The sequence below is a fragment of the Panthera onca genome, chromosome E2 (genome assembly GCF_046562875.1).
Source record: "Panthera onca isolate mPanOnc1 chromosome E2, mPanOnc1 haplotype 2, whole genome shotgun sequence".
NCBI lineage: Eukaryota > Metazoa > Chordata > Mammalia > Carnivora > Felidae > Panthera > Panthera onca.
The window spans coordinates 31,955,181-31,976,965 of NC_138353.1; the positions used below are offsets into that span (position 1 = coordinate 31,955,181).

Sequence of the window (21,785 nt, forward strand, 5' to 3'; positions counted from 1 at the left end):
CACAGAAGCATCTTCTGGGCTCTGGTAGGAGACGTTCTGGTGAGGCATCATTGTAATAATTAATAGATAGTTTTGTACCCGTATATACCCAGTGTGTATTCTATGATCTTGGATAGTCCTAAGTGCTTTATACGTATTAGCATATTGATTTCCAAAGCCCGTTGGAACAAGTATGTTGTTATTTGCCTTTCGCAAATTAAAAACGGGGTCCTGTAGTTGATAAGTGATGGAACCGGGATTCGACTCTAGGATGTCGTCTCGTGTCCCAGCGTGTGACTTCGTAGTTTTGGTCCTGGAAGTCCTGTGCCCTGGGCACCGCCTCAGTCCCAGGCATACCCGGGCCATTCGTTTTCTCACCTGTAACACTAACCTCCTCCTGTATACAACTTCTTAGACTTGGGACCTATTCATCTTCTTGCATTTCCAACACCACTGTCCGATCCAATAAGCATCTTCAACTATCCGCTGTGATCAAACAGCTCTTGGCCAGGTGCGGCGGAGACCCAGAAATAAATAAAGACATAAACCCTACTTTTTAAGTCACTCGTAAGTACCCTAAAGGGAAGGAAATGTACGTTATTTCATCAAGAAGTCATGCAGTATCTTCAGCATGGTACCTGTACAGACCCCAGATTTCGGTATCAATGTGTGTGTAACACAGATATTGATTTGCAGGTGGCAGCACAATTAGTTACTATGACAGTACAACATCTTTGTGAGAACAGTGTGGGGCTGGGGTGCTTGGACCTGCTCATCCATGCAAAGACTTCTTGTCAAATATTTTAATGAGAAGAAAAGCATGGCAGTCGTGATGAAAATCCAAGGTGACCTTGGGCTGGGCAACACATCGCCGATCACCTAGTGGTTTTTCAAGGTCTTTTTTGGTGACGACGACGGCGGCGCCGGCAACGGCTTGTTTGCAGAGTTAGTCTCTAGAGGAGGGAGAGGAGGAGAAACGGAGAGACCCGCTTACAGAGAAGCATCTTTGCCTCAACATTAGACATTCGTTCTAGCGAACACTAGATACCAGCATCTAAAGCCTGTTTGTCCTTGGTTAGGTTAAAGACCTTCCGCTCCTTCAGTGGGGGGCCCACAGCCCCAAGCTTCTCAGTTGCATCTCCGGGCCGCCTTGGAGTCTGCTCACGGGTCCCCATCGCCCAGAAACCTAAGGGTCAACTCTCAGAACAGCAGGGGGCCACCAGGGACTCCCTTTTGATTGGACAGGGGTCTGTCCTGTGAGTTACCATTTTGAATATCAATTCTATGCACTCTGGTAAACACCGAATACATTCCCTTTCCTACTTCAGCAGATAGTGTCCCCTTCTGTGTTTGCAATCCAAAGCCCTGGCCCATACGTGCACTTGTATACATTTAATTTTACGCAGGCTGTGTTTAAGGAAAGATCGTTTCCTGTTTCCGTTGTATTTTGCTGCTTTTCCAGGTGGGGGTTTCAACATGTTGAAAAATACAGAAGTCCCCTGCCTGCCAATATCAGAAATCCGATTACTTCTCTTCTCTCTTTGGATTAAGGTATAGACTCTAAAACATATTTTCAAGCTATGTTTAAGCCACATTAATCCACAGTACTTTATCAGAGATTACCTTTAAAAATTGGCAAGTGCTTACCTGGGAAAGCAGAGCATGGAGGGAATGGGAGCCTCCGAGGGGCCACAGGACCTTGGTACTTGCTATTTCCTCTGCCTGGAAAACAGAAATTGTTCATATGCTCTGATCATGGTCAATGTAATCTTGTTCTGATTTTTCTTTCTCCACCTCCCACATCAGTAACACTGGCTCCCTAAATTGGTAGAAGGTAATGGAATAAGGATGAGGAGGAATTGTCAGAGAGAGAGAGAGAGAGAGAGAATAGGCTGAAAAGTCTCCCCTAGTGATTTGGATATCAAACCCTTTCCTTCCTTTCCGACTGAGAAACTCTTGAGTCAACAGAACATTATTGCAAAATTTTTGATCAATGCCTAGGAGTTAGTTTCCTGCGATGGACCAAATTGTAGCATAATTATAGAAATTAACTTCATTTAATCAAGGTAGAGTGGGTGGGAGATTGGTGGGGGGAGCAAATCACCTACCTTGAAACAAACTGGACGGAGACCTTTAGAGTTTCCTAAACCTTGAAAATATTATGGTGCTCCCCTGACCTACCATAGAGAGTTCAAAAACTTATAAAATCATAGAATACAAAACTTATATGCTGATCGACAAATGGCTCATTGGAAAAATTTCTTAATGCAAATTTCCAGCTAAGCTCATCAAAACTTAAATTTCTGTGGTGTCTCTGTTTTCCTGGTGCCGTAAGCCACATGCTTTGCTGGTTCTTTGAGCCATCTTGCACTCACCAGTAGTCAGAACGCTGTGTCCTAGGCATTCATGAACAGTGTGGTTCTGAGTTAACCTCAGCTTCCTCGGATACAGGATTCGTGGTGTCTACTTGTCTGCCACCATGAGATATGACCACGAAAACACTTGATAAATCGTAAAGGGCTGTACAAGGTACGTCGTTGTTAATTCTGAGTGGATAGTGAGAGATAGATTGTGAAGGCATACTCCATGCTCCCGAGAATCTGAAAAAGTTAGTGACTCCAAAAACATGCTTCTCCCTGTTATGCATATGGACATACCCTGGAGCAACAAGGTAGGGGAAACCACAAGAGATTTTTATGATGTTCTGGAAAGGGCTCGCTCGCAGCCTTAACATTTGATGGTGAGATTAGGAAAAAGGCATTTTCAGATTCAAGGAATAGGCATCTCATGAATCCACAGTCAGAAGTTACTAGATGACGCCACCAAAAGATAGGCACAGAGCTCCAGGAAACAGACATCCAACCTAACAAAACAGTAAAGGGATTCCTGGGATGATGTTGAAGAAAGATACCAAGAAGTCAATCTAGTGGACTCGGTCCAGACCGAGTAGGAGAATGGGGTGGTGCTAGAGTCCAAAAGAAGAATCTAAGAATTCCTAGATTCTAGAAGAATCCCAGACTGGTCAAAGAGCAGACATATTTTTAAATGCTGACAGAAGAGTCACAGTTGTGATAGAGAGGCTGCAGGTGAATTACTTGAAAGGTGGCTAGAAAACAAGGCTCTTAGCAACTCCAGGGAAAACAAAAAGCTCTGTAAGAAGGAGATGTAATTATAATCAATGGCTCAGCTGAGGGTAATACTGACATGATCATAACAAGGTAAAAGGCTGAATATTGAACTAAATCAAATTGTGACCTAACTCTATTGGGAGGAAGGTGACAGGAAGTGAGCCTGATGTTACCAGGCATATGTGTTGGAGGCGGGCAGCGGTGAGAAACGCATGAAGACCCAGAACACCTCACATTCTACTGTAGGAAGTTAACAGACAATACCGAGATTTAAAACTAAAAACAAAAGCCTTCCAAACATCTTGTTTAGAAACAAGGAAATACGTTCCCAAACATATGTCGGAAAGGACTGAAGGTCACCTCTAGAGAGCAGGACTAGGGTGCGTGGATAGGAACCGGGGAGGCAAGGGGGAGCCTCACAGAATTCTTCTTAGAACGAGGAACATGCGTGACTTCAAGGGAAGGTTTTTAATTCGAAAAGAGAAGGGAGAATCTGGGCTAAGATGACAACAGACAGGACAGAGGTCGGCACTCTTTAGCCACAAACAAGGAGGCGTGAAAGCAGAAAGTGCAGCGGCCGGATTAAGAGCCGCCAGCTCTCTATCTTGACTCTGTCTTCGTCTGGGAATTAATAGGTTACAATGAACATCTCTACCTGGGAAAGGCCTGGCTGGCGCCCAGGGTCCGCACTCCACAAACACTGACAACAGCAATAATGAAGCTGCCAGTCCCAGGGGCACGCTGGGGACGCATCTGCCACAGGCTGGTCTCGCAAGCTGTCAGCTTTCTTAAATGCACGTTGCCAGGCCAGGGGAAGATGTCACCTGCTCTCCCTGGCGCACCCTCACTGCTTATTGTCCTTGCTCATTCCCACAAATTCGGCCCCGTTATGTCTCAATACGGGTTTCTTCTGTGGTAAAGAAGGTGCTGTTCTGCGTTTCGCCAAAATTCTTGGAGAGCTCGCAAAATTCGCCTGGAGCTGGATTCCTAATGTGGGATCTATGGAGGGAGGTCTCGGTGGGTTCTTTGAACCCCCCTGAAAATCTATGGAAACCTGCATATGTTTGTGGACGTGCATTTACTTTGCGGAGGTTCGGCACTTAGCTGTGCAGAGGGCTGGGGTTCGTGACCCAAAGCACCAGACTGAAAGCATTGGATACCAGGCCAGGATAGAGTGATGTCGCCATGTTATGCCATCCACTTAATAGAGACTAAAGAAAGGGCAAGCATTGTTGGGGTCCAGGGGCTTCTAGATAATTCCCAGCACTGTTCTTTCAGCTTTCTGCATCCTGCGGGAGTAAACCCATGCAGCAGCCACCTGGAGAGGCGGGGACGTCTGCCTAAGACAGGAGAGAGGCAAGGCAGTCTGGAGAGCTCAGCGATGCTTTGCCCTGGGATTCACAACACCCTCCACCCTCCACCCCAAACCCACCCCCACGGCTGTGTTGCCTGGTGACCCTTGAACAGCCGGGAGAGGAGGCAGATTCTCAGAGCTCGTTTTAGGGGCTCTAGTTGGAGGCTGAGATTCATCAAACACGGGGAACTGTAAAGGGCACGATACAGGTGTTCGCAGCAAAGACCTCACTCCCAGGAACGCGCTGTCGTGCGTGCAAAGCACCGTTGTCATAATCCCCCAGACTTGGGTCGCCTTTGTGCCATATTAACAGATGGGCTGGGGGCAAGTGGTTTAACATCTGCAAACCTCAGCTTCCTCGTCTGTTAAGTGGGAGTCATTTGACCCAATTCTCCAGGCTTTCCTGAGGACTGCATAACGATATCTATTCAAGCATTCGATGCCGGGGAAATGGCTAGCGTTCCATAGATGGTAGCTGGGATTATCACTTTTTAAAAAATAGGGGAATAAACATCATGGGATCTCATCTTTTAAGGAGCAAATGATTGGACCTTATGTGTGTTTTTCATGCCAACAATAATATTCCTACAGAACTCATGATCGCTTTTCGTTTCTGGAGTTCAGTTGTTATCGGCTGGGAGGGAGGTTCGTCCCCCAGGGGACATTGTCACGTCTGGAGACATTTTTGGTAGCCACAACTGGGGGGATGCTTTTGCTACTGGCATCTAGTGGGTGGAGGCCAGAGATGCTGCTAAGTGTCTGTCACGCCCTGGAAAGCTCCCACAACAAAGGATTATTTTGCCCACGACGCCCGTGATGCCGAGGTTGAGAAAGCCTGTTCTAGCATTACATATGAAACCCAAGTGGGGAAAAAAATACACTCTAAGGGCCCTACTGAGGGCACTCCTCCGTTCTTGGAAGAGACAGTGGCTTGATTTTAAGAACAGCGTTTCCAGCTGCTTGGCTTGCCATCTCTATTCTGACAGTCAGCGAGAGCGAATGACAGCATGACCGCGGCCGCAGGGTGAGGCAGACCAGTGCTGGGGTGGGGGGTGGGGGGGGTGGGGTCCTGCACCCGAGGGGCAAAGAGAGCCTGCTATTGTCTGGCGCTTTGGTAGAAACAACAAAGCTCTGTTAGTCTCCACTGTGTTATTAATTTAAACTTTCAGTAGGAGATTGATCGGCAGAGGTAAAGTGAGGCTTAAGATTTTTTTCAAAGCGCCAGAGTGCAAGGTGGCAAGTGTAACCTTTTGACGCGCCCCCCCCCCCCCCCCACACACACACCAAACCTCTCCCACGGCATTCTAAAACAAGGCTGGCTCCGATTGGGGTTGTGGAGCCCAGGATTAAACGATGATTTCCACGTCACGGTTTCTGAACTGTTGGCCATCCTTGCAAGTTGCCATCTTGGAAGCCATTGCACACAGACAAAAATTTCAGCTGGAGGGAGGTGATTATTTATCCAGCAGCACCCTGTTGTTTCTGATGGGGTTTTCCAAGACGGAAAGGCTCAGAAGTATAGAAATAGCAACATCACCCACACTTCCCTTTCTCTTCTCTTGTAAATCCATACCCAGATGTGCTAACAGGAAGACCATGGTAGGGCGGGAAGGATACCCAAAGTGACGGGAGGACTCCCGTGGTTGCACGGTGGGTTTTTGTCCCAGCGCCCCGAAGCCAGCCATCCTCCCCACCTCTCATCCGTCTTTTGTGTGAAAGTCTTTGCTAAGAGTCAAGTCTCAACTGATAAGGCCTTGGAGACATAATCATTTTCCATTGACGCCACTTTGCAACCAATTCACAAACATTTTCATATTAATATTGAGCAATTTCCCTACATTCTAATCCGTCAAAGTAGGCTATTAATCCTTCCTGTACCATTCTCTATTCAAATGCTAACAATTTTCTTCTCGCCAGCTAAAACATTTGTCCGACAGCCCCGCGCACAAAGACCCTGCATTGTTAGTGATGATGGATCACAGTGTTAATATGAAGGATGCGATGTAAATTACATCACTGATATTGTACCTATGTAGAGGAAGAAAATCTTTTTCAGCGATCATTGGTATGCTAAAGATAATGAAAGTGATCCCATAGCACGGCAACCTTAATTTTCCTTTCTAAGAGAGAGAAAAAAAAGGTTCTTTATGGTAGAGAATGTGGAAATCCATCACGATTTACAATGGATGGCGCACAGGCCATCGTTTACTTTCTGAAAAAAAAAAAAAAAAAAAAAAAATACACCGTTTCTTTTAAAGAACTTATTGAAATGACTTGAGAAACCGTGCTAAAATATCTCTTAAGAATTGCATACCCCGTGGTTACCAGAACGATGTGGATCAGAGCTGAGTTCGGGTTGAAAAACAGAGAAATGCCCCCATTGGTGGTTGCGAGTGGTCAGACAATTTGTATTAATGATCAAAAGCCATTGAATGGTATAGAGACTTGGAGGCGAATACGGTTAGGGCCCTCACCAAAGGGGGGGGGGGGCATGCAGAATAGCGCGTGTTACAAAATAGGATGTGATTTGTAATTTGTTAACATGACAAATAATGTTTGTAATAATACCTGGGCTCTCTAGCATTGTAAACTCCTGGGACCAAGAACTGACCATCTAAGTGGAATATCGTCTTGTTCTCCCAGTCATTTCAAGAAGTCATTGAACGTCATTTCTTCTCAAGTCATGTCAATAAGTCCTTTAAAAGAAATACTTAGCAAGTCAGGGGTCTTAAGTAGCACTAAAGTAATCGCTGCGATGATTCATTCACTTCTGTTTATTTTCCGCCTCTGAGTTTGCTGGCCTCCAGGTTTTTCCTTCTGTGCAAAGGGCTGCATGAAGGCAGATATCCAGGATTCATCCTTCCTATCTTTCTCTCCCCTGTCAGCCCCGCACTTAAAGACTCGTCCATTCTCCCTGAAAAGACTTTCCCTCCCCATCAGTCTCTCCATTAGCCACTTCCGGTGCCTTCCACCGAGACTCCGCCATTTTTCATGTGGACTTCAGCCAATCTGGTCTCCCCGCGCGTTTGACCCCTTCTTCACAGCGGAACCCAAGAGATCTTGAAAAACAAGTGTGATCATGTCGCTTCACTATTTTAAAAGAAAAGTAAATTAAGTATAAAACAACCTCTTTGTCCTTAGGGATCATGTTCCAGTGCCTTCCTTTGGGCTGGCAAGATGTCGCTAATCTGGCTCCTGCTATGTGACCCCATCTCCCGCCACTTCAGCTAGAGAGTTCCTTCTTCTGGCCAACGTCTTTCCTTCCGAGTGTCCTTGCGTACGTTCTTGCTTGCCTGGCAAGCTTTTGCTCTTGCTCGTGTCCTGCATATGTTCCAAACATATCCTTCAGGCATCAGCCGGAAAACCATTTCTTAAGGAAGCCTCCTTTGTCGACTCGCCTTGTACCACCCTCTCCCGCCTCCGTGCACATCAGTATTCCGGGTACACCCTGCACTTTCCCTTCACCACATTTACCAAGTTATAATTCACGCATTCTTGGCAAATGAGCAACTCAATAAGCACTTAGAGGACACGGGGCACCCGGGTGGCTCAGTTGGTTAAGCACCCAACTTTGGCTCAGGTCATGATCTCACGGTTCGTGAGTTTGAACCCCGCGTTGGGCTCTCTGCTGTCCGCACAGAGCCCACTTGGGATCCTCTGTCTCCCTCTCTCTCTGCCCTCCCCTGCTCGCGTACGCACAAGCGCTCTCTCTCTCTCTCTCTCTCTTTCAAAATAAATCAGCATTAAAAAAAATCTTAAAAAAAAGAACAGTTGAGGACATAATGTGTGAATGAACTAAATCTGCACAGAGCATTTTACTAGGAGCTTGAGGAATAAATACAAGCATAAGACACAGTATCTGGAAATGACGGTGTGAAACTTGAACATCATTAAAAAAAATAATAATAATAAGAGAAGATCCGAATCTCTGTGCTCGAAAACTCCTGGGAAATGTTCTCCCCCATCTTTGCATGCATTTGGTTTCTTTGGGGATTTCAATAGTTTTGCATCTGAAAAGACAATTGGTGCTTCTCTTCCGTTGAGCCCCATTAAACCTCATTATTGCTTTCTGAGGATTAAGACTTGCCCCTGAGGAATTAGTGATTGGGGGGGGGGCCCTGTTTTTTTTTTTTTTTTTTTTTTAAGTTTATTCATTTACTTTGAGAGAGACAGAGACAGCCTCGGGTGGGGTTGGGGCAGAGAGAGAGAGGGAGACAGAGAAGCCCGAGCAGGCTCCATACTGTCAGCAGGAACCCAGATGTGGGGTTCCGTCTCACCAATCATGAGATCATGACCTGAGCGGAAACCAAGAGTCCACGCTTCGCCACCCACTGAGCCACCCAGCTGCCCCGAGGGAACCCCTGTTCTCAAGCAGCTCTTGTGATGGGCAGAACTGAAGACTGGGTTTCTGGGTCTCCAGCCCAGGGGGTAACACCCATGGAGTTAAAACTGCTCCTGGCCGTGAAACAGTCAGGCCTAATACTCAGGCAAGAGAGAAAAGGGGGGTTGGAAGAGTAGAAGGGAGAACAGAAAGAGAAGACTAGAGAAGGAGTGACAGCGGAGAGGTTTGACTCATCTGTGGGCATGCTCAGATAAGGGGCTTATGCCCCAGATCATTGTTTTCCCTGCTGGCTTCCCGGAGCACTCTGTGACAGGTATGGGGGGGGGGGCGGGGGGCGGGGAGGAAAGGACCCTGATACAGAAAGAAAAGAGCCCTGGGATGTAGAGGGGGTAGAAAGGGAGACTACAATGGGGACTACCACCTTCCAGGGCCTCAACAATCCGTGTGAGCCCGAGTCCTCCATTGGGAGGACTGCCAAGTTCTCCATTGGGAGGACTGCCTAGTCCTCCACGAGCACAGCCCTGGGCACCCAGCACCCTGCAAACATCTGTATACCTGGTCTGCATTTCCTCAAACACCACATCCTGATACATGTCTGATGACCTAAGGACCTACTTGGCACAACTCAAGTCTCCATTTGCCTGAACAGAGCCCTCGGATCCGGCGATGGGAAGGCCCACTCTTCTTTTCGCTTGGGGAAAAGACCTGTTTACAATGCACTTGTCATCCCGGCTCCCTGCTGAAGATTTGCAGCAGACACAAAGCGATCATTTTACAAGATCGAGGAAGTCTGGGAAATCAGGTTTTCGGAGTATCACCTTCTGCTTTGGCTCATTGGCTTAATCCATTGTCCTTAAACCAAGGGACTCGCAAAGAGATGGTTACGGGGTCACAAGACAACATGTGGCTTTTATTTCCTCTTTCCTAGCCAGTATCTGAAAAGCCCCGTGTTGGAATCTAAAATAATTCAGGCAGTCATAATCCTCACCTGCTGAAATAGTATTATATATATATATATATATATATATATATATATGCACATACATACATATAATGAGTAACCTAGGAAGTTTCCTACACCTGCTGGTTCGCTACATGGGCCGAACTTGGTGAAGAGTTGGAGAGGTTGGAGGCAAGATGTCCAACCTGGCATCGTTTATAATAACCAAACACTGAAAAGAGCCTGAATGCCCACAGCTAGGGGGATGGTTATGCACGTGACGGCATAGCCCTGTGGGGGAATATAATGCTATCATTAGCCAAAGCTTGGGGAAATGCCAATAATGGTCTGAAAATTGCTGAATACCAAATTTTCTACATAGGGTTGTCTCCATTATGTAGAAATGCACAGGAAAAAAAAAAAGACCCTCGAGATTTGCACTGGGAGGTAGGATCATGAACATTTCCCCCCTGACTTATTTTACATTTTTATAATTTCTGGCTTTTCTACAAAGGAGTCACATTGCTTTTATAAATAGATGAGCATTTTCTATCTATTTCTATCTCTATCTATTTATCGATCGATCGATCTATGGTTTTCTTTAAGGCGAGAAAATTGGTTTCCAGAAGATACCATACATTGATCTGATACCAAATGATTGAACATCAGCCCCAGGCTTAGGCTGCCGCCTCTCACCACATCTCGCTATAGACTTGGGTCCAAAAGACAGGAGTTCAGATCATTCTACCTACGCTACTAAATAGGCCAACGAATCCTCCGGAGAAAGCCAGCTTTTCTCCATCACCGGTGGCCATGATGACTGGTGGAATCCAGGCCAGTTCAAAAAAACATTTTTTTTAATGTTTACTCATTTTTAAGAGAGAGAGAGAGAGAGACAGAGTGCAAGTGGGGGAGAGGCAGAGAAAGAGGGAGACACAGAATCCGAAGCAGTCTGCAGGCTCTGAGCACGTGGCAGCATAGAGCCTGATGCGGGGCTCGAACCCATGAACTATGAGATCATGACCTGAGCCGAAATCAGACGCTCAACCGACTGAGCCACGCAGGTGCCCCAGAAATTCTTTTTTTTAAATGTATTTTAATCTTTGTGCATTATTTTTGAGAGAGAGAGAGAGAGAGCTGGGGAGGGGCAGAGAGAGAGGAAGGCACAGAATCCGAAGCAGGCTCCAGGATCCGAGCTGTCAGCGCAGAGCCCGATGCGGGGCTCAAACTCACGGACCGTGAGATCGTGACCTGAGCCGAAGTCGGCCGCCCAACCGACTGAGCCCCCCAGGCGCCCCTATGCCTATTTATACTGAAAGTCCATTTAGCAGACTTTCAAAAGAGCTGGAGAGCCATTTTGAAAGTGGAAACGAGAGGCAAGAAAACTGACTTTTTGCTGGAGCGTTTAGCAGAGGCCTCACTCTACGCACAGCGTGGGAGCATTTCCTCCAACCAGCTCCTTGCTTCTTAACTGCACTTAGGTTCAGGGGTGTTGTCCACACGCAACCAGATGGCCGCCCAGAGCCTTTCTGCTCCTGGTGCTGAAAGCCAGTGGGTAGATAATTATTCAAGGTCAGATTTTTAGAGTTGGATGCCAGGGGAAAAAAAAAAAAAAAAAAAAAGCAAACATTCAGGGTTAGCCAATACTTTGCAAACACTTGTTTAAGGATTTCCTAATTACTTTAAGTGGCTCATCTCGTTCTTGCACTTAAAAGGCTGCTGCTTCGCGTGATGTCATCTCCTGCCCATTAGCTCAGCGGTCAATTTGCAGTATTAGGAGAGGCAGCAAGAAAATATTTGCAAACATCAACATTCTCAAGTCTTAAAAGATAATCCCCCTTTCAACTCCCTATGAGCATATCAGCAGTACAGTTAGGTTTTCAGATTCCTCTAAATGGTAACACCACCAGCTGGATTGTACAGAAAACCTTTCTTCTGAAGAACTCAAAGAAATTTCTAAGTGGTATCACATCAATTGCCGAGCAAGTCCTCAGAGGACTGGCCAGGCAGGTAGTGAGAGGGTAATTAGAAATGCAAATTGATAAGCTCTTTTAAAATAGCGCCAGAGCCAGCTCCCACCTGAGTAAATCTGGTGTAAGATTTTAGTTTCAGGATTGCTTGCTTCCAAGAGATCCTGATCCGTTGACCATGGTATTGTTTCATCAGTTCTTCATAACAGCAATATTATCACGAGCACCTCCATACTGCAGACGGGGAGACTGAGGCAGCCAGCGGCGAAGCAACTTACGCCAGGCCACGCAGCTTAAGTGACAGCCCCAGAGTTGGAGCGTGACCAGATGTGTCTGACTTTTAAAGTTTGACCTGTAACTTACCACGTGGCTGACACGATCTCCTTTCTCTCCTGCGGAACGGGAGATGAGGGGATTTTTCACAAGCGCGGCGCAAAGAAGCGTTCCTCTACAGGTGGAAATCTCGCTAGAGGAGAATGCTTGCCAGACTGGTTTTCAATCTCTGTTCCTCCACTTATGCTTAGCTGGGTGACCCTGGCCAAATTACTTAGTTTCTCGGAGCTTCCGTTTCTTTGTTTGCATAATGGAAATGACAGTGGTTCTTACCTTGGAGGGTTGTTGTAGAGATTAAATGAGCGAATGCAAGTTAGATACTTACCATGGTGCCCGGGCATAGTAAGTGCTCAATAAAAGTTTGTGTATTATTATTAGGATGTATAACCTATATATCATTATAATACATATTTTTATTATTATATACTATTTATATACAAGTATAATAAAGCAACAAGGTTATTATTACCATTAGTAGTATATAGTCTATATAATAGTAGTACATATATCCTTATTATATAATAAACAGCATATTATTATTACTATTAGTAGTAGTACATATATCCTATATATTAATATAATACATACATTTATTATTATATCTCATTGACATCTGAGTATAAGAAACACCAGGGGTGCCTGGGTGGCTCTGTCAGTTGAGTGTCTGACTCTTTTTTTTTTTTTTAACGTTATTTATTTTTGAGACAGAAAGAGACAGAGCATGAACAGGGGAGGAGCAGAGAGTGAGGGAGACACAGAATCCGAAGCAGGCTCCAGGCTCTGAGCTGTCAGCACAGAGCCCGACACGGGGCTCGAACTCACGGACGGTGAGCTCATGACCTGAGCCGAAGTCGGACGCTTAACCGACCGAGCCACCCAGGCGCCCCGAGTGTCTGACTCTTGATTTCAGCTCAGGTCGTGATTCCATGACCTGATTCATGATTCCATGATTCCACACGGGGATCAAGCCTCGCATCAGGCTCTGTGCTGAGTTACCCCTCTGCCCCTCTCCCCTGCTTATGCTCTCTCTCTCTCTAAAATAAAAAAATAAAAATAAAAATAAACAGGATTATTACTATTACCATTATTATTAGTATATATATATCTTATGTATTAGTATAATACATATATTTATTATGTTATTTACATGAGTATAATAAATGAACAGGATTATTATTACATATATTTATTATTATATCTTATTTGCATATGAGTATAATAAACAGGATTATTACTATTACTATTGTTGTTAGTGTATATATCCTATACATTAGTATAACACATATGTTTATGATATATTATTTACATACAAGTACAGTAAACAGGATTATTATGACTATTCTTCTGATTACTGTTGTCATATTGTTCCTACACGCCCATCGTGCTCTCAGAGGGCGCCATCCGATTAATCTCCAAACCCACAATTTGTGTAGAAGGCTTGGGGGGCAAACTCTGTCCTGGGGATCCACTCACCCGAGCCTCCGGCGCCTCGAAGATGGGAGAGAAAGGCTCCCACACCGCTCTTCCTTGAGCCTGGTTCCCCCTCTGCAGTTACCAGGCGAGTATTTACTAAGCAAAACCTCCATCGACTTCCAAAGCAAGGAAGCTGCGGTTAATTTCGCATGCCAAGAGAGGCCCATGGCGCAGCATCAGTGTCCTAATTTATGAAGAGTGAAATACACTCCAGACGTGGCCAGCTGGTTCAGGTGAGGGGATAACAGAATAATAGCAAGCAACATCATGCCAAGTAACTCAAATTGTATAAGATAAAATTCAGCAATATTTAAAAGTAATTCGGCTCATTGGAAGCTTCTAGACATTCCAAAACTCAGTAATAACTAAAGCACACAGTGCAATGAATAAAATGAAAACGTGACCCGGGATCTCCCCATTTATTTAGAACTGAGAAACTGAAAATTGCTCTCTCTAACCGATAGGCCGAAAGTTATTACTTCATTCACTTAAGCATTTTACATAAGGCAATTCTCTGATGATAAATCACACTGAAATTGATTTCAGTTTAAAAATGAAAAAAAAAATTCCGCATTAACATGTGGAAGCTTAAAGATCTGTGGATCTGAATTATTGGGGGGCTCGTGCTAAGACAAATTGAAAAATAAGCTTGTAGTCACTCTTAGAAAATAAATCTGCTCCTCAGAACCACCCATTATGCAAGGAAAAATAAACTGCCTCTCATTTCATTAGGAAAGCTCATTTGCATTAACATTTATACTTACATATGTAATAATGCATGGTCCCAGCCTGAATACAAGGTGGTAATTCAATCAAAAAGCTCCGTTGATATGCTATCATAAACAGCAAAAATGGAAACAGAGCCTTGGGAATAAATCACCCTCTTACTATTCAGCTGGGACCACACTGGGCTATTTTACACTACATGCATTGGTGCAATATTTCACAAATATAAAAACTGGTATTTTCCTTTTCTCTGCTGACATGTGGCCGTTGAACTGGTAGCTTGTGGAGCTCCAGCAGGTGGAGGGATGAATCCCAGTGGTGGAATCAGACGGCAGGCAATGACAATAAGGCAATTAAAATTTTTTTAATTAAAATAATTTTAATCAAAGTTTTGAAGAAAAAAAAAACCCACTTGAAATCTTAATCCAAAGCATAAGGTTTCTACACACATCTCCATTTGGAGGGAAGGAGCCCTGGTGAAAATAAGCATCGTTTTCGAAGCGGCGATATTTTCAGTTGCTAATTAGACATCTTGGCTGATCGCACAATTTAGAAAATGGATAAGTGGCATTTTACCAGGTTCTACAAGGTTGTTTCTCAGACAGTGTCGAGGAATCTTGGTGGCGTTGCACATCCCTCCGCCTGGAATACTCCTCCCCTGTCCCCTCCTGTACCTGGCTCGTCGTCATTCATTTCTGCATGCATTTATTTTCTCAGGCTTCCCTGATCACCTCCCTGTCACTGATGCTGTCCATCATTCTATTACCTCATCCTGGTTTTCACTTATTTTTTAAATTATTTTTATTTTTTGATTTTATTTTTTTAAAGTTTATTTATTTATTTTTGACAGTGCAGAGAGAGAGAGGGGGCCGGGGATCTCCGACAGCAGAGAGCCCGATGAGGGGCTCGAACCCATGCACTGGGAGATCATGACCTGAGCCGAAGTCGGACGATTAACCGACTGAGCCACCCAGCAGCTCCTCCTGGTGTTGTTGGGTTTTTTTTTTTTTGGTCTTTGTTTTCAATTTATTGTAGAAATTTTTAAGCATATTCAAAAATAAGGGGAATAACAGAACGAGACTCCGCTTCGACATCCCTGATACTTGGCCACTGTTTTCTCCTCTTCTGCCCACTGCCTACCTCCTATTCATGCCAAGTGGAACATCGCGTCCTTCCATCTGAAAGTATTTTGGGGTCTTTCTCCAAAATAGAAGGACTTCTAAAAATATAATCACATCTCAAAAACTATCACACCTAAAACAATTAACAATATCTGAAAAATTAACAATAATTAGTATCAATATCATGACATCACCAGGCCAGTGTTCACATTTACCTGATTTGTTGGAATCAGGATCCAAAAGAGACTTGTAATTTCCTATGTCATATCGGGCTCTCTTGACCTTTGGGGTTTTTCTTCTATCTCTTTCTCTTTTTTAACTTGCAGGTTTTTTTTTTTTTTTTTTTTTGGAGGGGGAGGGTATGGTTGTGTTAAAGAAGCTAGGTCATTTGTTGTGTAGAACCTTCCACAATTTAGATTTGCTGATTGCATCTTGTGGGTAAGTTCCGCTGTCCCTTGTGGATCCTGTAAAGTGGTAGTTAGGTCTAGAAGCTTGATCAGATTCAAGTTCAGTATGTTTTTGCAAGGTCGTTTCGTTGATGGGGTTGTGTTCTTTCATTAAGAAGTATATGATGTCTGCCGTCTCTCTTTCCATGACGTTACTACTGACTGATGACCATTGCCTAGATCCATTGATTTATTAAGTCTTACAACATAGCGATGGTCTACTTCCAAACATTCCTTCTTCACCTATTAGCTAGAAAACTCTATAAGGAAAAGCTTTTCTTCATCAACTATATGGCTACCCTGAGATACAGGTCATATAGAAAAGGCAAGATAGATGCTTGATTTATCAGTTTTTGCAAATATTTACGTGGTTCCCTAGAATCTCCCAAAGGGACCGATGACTCAATGACTGATCTGTAACTATCTATCTATCATCCATCGATCTATCCACGACCAAAGTGTCCTTGTTTGTAGAGAAATTTATCTAGGTGAACATATGAGTTTAGTTAAAAAAAAAAAAAAAAGATGTATCCATTAAATTATAGGGGAAGTGGGACAAAGCTATGTCCCAGATTGGGAAAGTCTTAAGTACATGACAGAAGTTTGGAAAATGTTGCCTTAGAAAGCAGATCTCACCACAGTTGGGTAGGGGGTAGGAAGAACTGGGTTTGATGCACATCATTCAGTATTATAAGCACCTCTAACACGGAACGGATCCATCAAAGGAGGGAGGTCAGCTTGGAACTTGGGAAGCACTGATAGGAGGAGGCAGAATGGGCTGGGTCTAGAGAAGATGATGGGCCTGTCCCACCAACTACAGACTTCTGATATCCTTGCAGGTGCAGCTTGCAAAGGGGACGTGGGCACTGGGCTGTCTTCACATTTTCTCTATCCATTCATCTGGCAATGGGCACGTATGTTGTTTTTCTCTCTTGGCTATTGTGAATAACGCTGCAATGAGCATGGGGTGCGGCTATATCTTCGAGAGAGTGGTTTCATTTCCTTAGATAAATACCCTGGAGTAGAATGGTTGGCTCATAAGGTAGCTTTATTTTTAATTTTGTGGGGGAGAACGTCCATACTGTTTTCCATATTGGTCGCACCAATTACATTCCTACCAAGAGTCCCCCAGGTTTCCCTATTCTCCACATCCTCCCCAACACTTGTTACCTCTTGTCCTTTTGACAATGGCCATTCTAACGGATGTGGAGTGGTATCTCATTGTGGTTTTGATTTGGACGTCGCTGATGGTTAATGGAGTTGGGCACTTTTTCATGTACCTGTTGGCCACGTGTATGTCTTTTTGGGGGAAAAAAAGGTCTCTACAGTTCCTTGGTCCGTTTTTCTAATCAGATCTTTTTTTTTTTCTGCTATTCAGTTGCATGAGTTCCTTATATGTTTTAGTTATTAACCTTTTATCAGATAGATGGCTTGCAAAGGCCTTCTGCCATCCTGTGCGTTGCCTTTTCGTTTTGTTGATGGTTTTCTTTGCCGCACAGCAGCTTTTTAGTTTAACGCAGTCGCACTTGTCTCTTTTTTGCCTTTGGTGCTTGTGCTTCTGAGGCCCTATCCAAAAAAAAAAAAAAAAAAATCATTGCCAAGACCAACGTCAAGGAGCTTTTCCCCTCTCTTTTCTTCCCTCACCCTCTTTGAGGTTGGGCGTGGCCATGTGATTTGCACCGGCCAATAAAACGTGAGCCAAAGTGACCCCAGTGAGCCATTTGCCGTGTGCTCTCCCTCTGCCACTGCAGTCTGCAACATTCCAAGGGTGCCTGTGCCCTTGGCTCAGGTCCCAGAGCGAGGAGGATACAGACTGGAGTGGGGCCTTAGTATGGAATGAGCATCGTGGGGTTAAGCCACTAAGATATGGGAGTATGTGTTACACACTATAACCTAGTCTATCCTGACTGATACAAGTAGGCACAGGTGAGTGGATGGCTGGTGGAAACTATTCTGTGGAAAAGTAGAAAACAGCCCAGAGTGTCTCAACCGTGGCATTATTGATATTTGGCCGCCATACTTCTCTCATGCAGGTTTAGCCGCACCCCTGGCCTCTACCCATCAGGGGTCAGTGCCACTCCCTCCCTGAGGTGTGACAACCCAAAATGTTTCTAGACATTATTAAATGCTCCTGGGTTGGGGGGGGGCGCATTCACCCCCATTTGAGAAGCAATGCTCCAGACAGAACACGGAAATTTGGGTCCGGGTGGGGCTGGGAGAGCAGGGAACGACGGAGAATGTGGCAGGAAAGGACAAGGGAACAACTCATGACAAGCAATTTAGGCCGGGGACAGACGTCATCAAATCTGTGCTTTGGAAAGATCGTCCTGGCTGTTCTGGATCACCCTAAAGTTTCCAGGCCTCTTGCCAGTGACCCTGATCCTCGTGAAGTGACATGTTGGGATGATGCCTGATGCACGTGTCCTCGTCAGTGTGAATTAGGGTGTTGGTTAGCGTAAGCCTGGCCCGAAGAGTTGTCACCGCTGGGTTCAAGGTGAGTTTCTGGAAGCTTAGCTACACCGTGGTGACAGCACCCATTTAATAGATGAGGAAATACAAGCTCAGATAACAGAAGTCACTTTGCAAGGCAGCACGGCTAGGAAATCCACCGAGAGGACAACAGGCACAAGACTGAGGACTTGCCAAATGCAGGACCCTTGCTTGACTCCACAGAGGAGGAAGAATGGATTTTACATCAGAGAGAGAACTTTCTGACACCGTGTCGCCATAAAAGTGAAATTTCCTCCTTCGAGTCTTGCACGGGGCGTGTACATGTCAGGGACGCTTCGAGAAGCTTTCCTGAGGCGACTGGGTGGCTCAGTTGGTTAAGCGTCCCACTTTTGATTTTGGCTCAGGTCATCATCTCGCGGGTTCGGGAGATCGAGTCCCGCATCGGGCTCTGGGCTGACGGCGCAGGGCCCGCTTGGATCCTCTCCCCGTGTCTCCGACCACCCTCCGCTCGTGTGCTCTCTCTTTCCCTCTCTCAAAATAAGTAAAAGAAACATTTTTGAAAGAAGCTTTGTCGACATTCCCTCACTTAATCCTCATAAAACCCTGGCAGGCAGGCACCACTGTTATCCCTGTTTTATGGATGGAGAAAACGAGGCAGAGGGAGTTTACATAGTTCACCCAGCCGGCAGAGCTGGGATTCAGATATGATTTGTCCATCCTCCGAACCCCTCTGCTGTGCTGCCTCTTTGTAGAAACCTTAGGATGTAGTGGGCTTCCGGCCCCCAGAAATTTAAGCCAAGGCTGCTCATTTTACTGAGATAGGACACATGAAAACACAACGTATAGCACCTGCTACATACCAAACGCCCCGTCCATAGAAACCAACCTTTCGGGGGGGGGGGGGGGGGTGGTCCAGCAAGGATGCTGAGAGCACTGGGAGTCTCTCGAGGCCCTTCCCAACTGGTGCTGTCATCAGCATCCCCCAAAGAGGCGCGACAGCCCCGCGCCGCGCCGAGCGGACAAAGCAAACGGCTTGGACAAGCGTCACCGCACAGGAACGGGAGCGGCTTACGTGGCGTGGCACCTGCCCATATGCCAGGCCCCGTCCTAAGCACACGGTGGACATTAACTCCCCCAAACCCCACTCAGGTACTGTTGTCACTTAAGGCTCCCAGGTGGGGAAACAGAAGCTAGAGAAGATGAAGCGACTTGCCCACCTGATTCTACTGGAAGAAATGTGATGGATGAGCCTCGGGGTTTTATACGACGATGCTGACGTTACAGGCTCAAATCCCGGTCCTGAAGCCGCCGCCTGGTTTAAAATTTCAACGAAACAGGCCCAGGCATTATAGGTGCAAAAAAAAAAAAAAAAAAAAAAAAAAAAGCCGCTCCTGGTGGAGAAGGTCAGAGATACTCGAGAAAGGGGTGTTCACCTGTCGGGGATGCGGGGAGGGGCCACCCTGGGCCAGGGTCGTGAGGGCTGTAAGCGGCAAAGCAGCTTATTTTTAAGGAGCTCGGAATCCAGACAGGGGGAGAGAAGGCACGGCAAAGGCTCTCAGGACGAAGAGAGGAGTGGTCGGTGCCACGACAGGAGGCGACGGGGCTTCTCTCCTAGGGCTCTGCCTCTCAGCCTTCCAGCCATTTGCAGCGCGCCAGATCTGGGTTCCTCCTTTTAATTCTGTAAGCAGCAAGAGACAAAGCCAACGTTAGACGCGGAGTCCCAAAAGGCCTCCACCCTCCATAGAGGCCCCGGAGAACCGGGAACGCGCCATTTACTATCTCTCGGGGCGCCTGGGTGGCTCAGTCGGTTAAGTGTCCGATTTCGGCTCAGGTCATGATCTCGGGGTTCACAAGTTCGAGCCCCGCGTCGGGCTCTGTGCTGACAGCTCGGAGCCTGGAGCCTGCTCCCGATTCTGTGTCTCCCTCTCTCTCTGACCCTCCCCCCATTCATGCTCTGTCTCTCTCTGTGTCAAAAATAAACGTTAAAAAAAATTAAAAACATTTAACTATCTCTTCTGCAAACACATGCCCACGCACGCGCGTGCATCCACAGGGCGCACACATGCACATCAGGGAAAGGAATCGGTAAGCCCCCCTTGGCTTCCAGGACTCGGGATCCCGATGGTCAGGTGGGAGGAGCAGAGGCCTGAGTCTGGACACTTCCCGTTGGAGCACCTGCCCGTGTGCCATGCGCTGGGATTCGTTTTAAAGCCGGAGGTTTAAACTAGGGGGGCGTGTGAGGTGCTGTGGAAGCCCAGGGCGAGGGGAAGTGACTGAGTGCATCTCCGAGTTGCATGGTCGCCGGAGGCAGGACTCTTGTCCTCTTTGCCCTTCGGATCCCCAGGGACTAGCAAAGTCTTGCCACACAGAGTTGGCCAGCCATACATGTCTCTTGAACAGACGAATGGAGAAGTCTGTGACCTTGGCCAAGGTCAGCTTCTTCCCTGCTGGCATGAGGGATCCTACAACCACACAGGGACGCCCTGCGGAAGGATCTAGTGACCGAATGTATGGGAGAGGCTTCCAGGAGGCAGGTGGCCCATTTCCTAAGCGAAGAATCTACTCTCTGACAGGCTACACATTCACCGGATCTCCCGTGGCAATAAGAAAATACACTTCATGGTACAGTTCTCCATTTTTTTTTAACGTTTATTTATTTCTGAGAGACAGAGACAGAACGCCAGTGGGGGAGGGGCAGAGAGAGAGGGAGACACAGAATCCGTGCTGTCCGCGCAGAGCCCCACGCGGGGCCTGACCTCACGGACCGCGAGATCGTGACCTGAGCCGAAGTCGGATGCTTCACCGACTGAGCCACCCGGGCGCCCCATAGGGTTCTCCATTTGTATTTGTACTTTTCTGGCTTGCAAGAAGATAAGCAAGGCAAAGCTTCCTCCTCCTCTGACACCCTCCGAGAAGTCCCACAGAGCATTGCAGTCTGTCCCCCTCAGCACAGCTCGGCCTGTGGGCAGCCCGGGTTCCCTTCCGTCGTTGGCCTCTTCAGCAGATGAAGAATAAAAACCTTTCACTGGTTGACAACGAAAAGGCAGGGCTGCCTCCACTGCTAGGTAATTCAGGAAGCCTCTTTCTCATTTTAATTGGTTTCCTAATTGGACTGTTTATGGGATGTGCAATAGCCCGGGATGAAAAGGCTAGGGCGAGCAATTATGTGCCTGGCATTCCTATCTGGCAGGAGTTAATAGTTTAATCACAAGAAGGAGAAACCCCCGAAGTTCACCGGCATGCCGTGCTTTCGTTCTCCAGAAATCCCTCGATTCCAAACAATCCCCCAAGTCAGAAATGTGTCAAGCTGTGCTTACCGACTAGCAAGTTGGTGCTCCTTGAGGCTTTGGGTTCCCTTTTGATTTAGTGGAACGTGCAGAACGGGGGCTCTCTGGGGCCTGTCAGGTTTATAACTGCGAGCTCCCTCCTTGGCTGCAGATAAGGGGGTGAGCAGGGCCCTTGATGGGCCTGATTGATTCTCTGGAACGAAGGTTTGTCTTCCCCGGCAGAATGGATGACTTC

At 46.3% G+C, this 21,785-nt stretch overlaps 1 long non-coding RNA gene across 1 annotated transcript; it reads right to left on the reverse strand.

The window, feature by feature from the left end:
- Positions 1-88: 88 nt before the first annotated feature.
- LOC132690376 (uncharacterized) lies at positions 89-20,028 on the reverse strand. The gene is made up of 4 exons (XR_009615363.3): positions 19,697-20,028; positions 19,481-19,575; positions 1,627-1,701; positions 89-932 (listed from the first exon to the last, which is right to left on the reverse strand). It is a non-coding gene; the product is annotated as an uncharacterized LOC132690376 (long non-coding RNA).
- Between the last annotated feature and the right edge of the window lie 1,757 nt (positions 20,029-21,785).